Source organism: Penaeus monodon, chromosome 39 (genome assembly GCF_015228065.2).
Source record: "Penaeus monodon isolate SGIC_2016 chromosome 39, NSTDA_Pmon_1, whole genome shotgun sequence".
In the NCBI taxonomy this organism is placed as follows: domain Eukaryota; kingdom Metazoa; phylum Arthropoda; class Malacostraca; order Decapoda; family Penaeidae; genus Penaeus; species Penaeus monodon.
In genome coordinates, this window is record NC_051424.1 from 8,009,717 (window position 1) to 8,010,920 (window position 1,204).

The 1,204-nt window shown below is 37.9% G+C and overlaps 1 protein-coding gene across 1 annotated transcript in view; it reads right to left on the bottom strand.

The window, feature by feature from the left end:
* Positions 1–544, bottom strand: part of LOC119597334 (actin-like) — a 3,214-nt gene extending 2,670 nt beyond the window's left edge. The window contains exon 1 of the mRNA XM_037946893.1: positions 516–544. The gene's annotated coding sequence lies outside the window, so the exon portion shown is untranslated. The remainder of the gene's footprint in view (positions 1–515) is intronic.
* Positions 545–1,204: the final 660 nt, after the last annotated feature.

The window sequence follows — 1,204 nt, forward strand, 5'->3', positions numbered from 1 at the left end:
TTCACGGTGACCACCTCAGGTGTACAAAAGCAGCAAACATCATTCACTTTGTTCTGTTCATTCGTGCGTTTAATTAATTTTCAAATTTTAGGAATACACCAAGAAAACACAAATATGAAACTAGACATTCGCCTTTGAATCTTACAAATTTACAGTCAGTTCTCCAAAATAATGTCAAGGGAAATTAAAGTTGGAATGTCCTGGAATCCATATATATTCATATATTATCCATTCTAAGTGAAAACTCATTTTCCATCATACATTGTTGTTGCCGTGACACCATAACATTTGAATTGATAATATCGATAATAATAATAACAGTAGCTGTAGTACTTGTAGAGATGACGATAGTGGTAGTGGTAATTAAAATGATAATCACGATCCGATAGTGATGAAACAGTCACTCAACATTTCCCTTCGCAAAGTTGATATATCGAAGATAAACACAAGTCGCACTAATCCCAGCATCGGAACATCCAAGAGGCTGTGCTGTGTATACAGAGCGGGCGTCTCACCTGCACTTCCACCTGCCGTGAGTCCTTAGTTGACTAAAGGTCCAGAGGATGTTGCTACCCTTATATACAGGTGCTGCAACCTGTAAAACTCGGAATGTGGTGTTGCGCCAATGTTTGTTCTAAAGATTTGATAAAAGAATTTTCAGAATATGATAGCTTGCCACGACGATATTCGTAAATAGCTAGGATATATGATAGCGCGATATAACTTTTTTATTTAATTTTGTAAATTCAAATGAAAAGACTCCCAAAGACAATAAACAGTGATTGTAAATAGGATCTTCTATAAATACAAAGTGCGAAAAAAGATCCTCAAGACAAACACGAATTCCGTTCGTCTCCTGATAATCATCAGTGACACGTAGTCCGGGCTGCGACGCCTCTCGGACCCGGGGTAACGCGAAGCCATTACAGTCCAACCAAAACCGATTCGAATCTCTCCCGAACCTTTTCCTTGACTTTCCATCAAACACATACGTTCGCCGAAGAATGTCATGGATAAATAGAGTGTATTCAGCGTGTTTAACAAAGATTTCCTTGCTGTTATAAATCTCTGGCACAAATAAAGCAGTTTGGGAGAGTGCCTCATGGTTAAAGCCTCATAATTATTGCGATAATTAGCCTAAAGAAAGAAACGTGCAACTGTCTGTGCTAATTAGTTAATTCAGGAAAAAAATATGCGTAAGAAA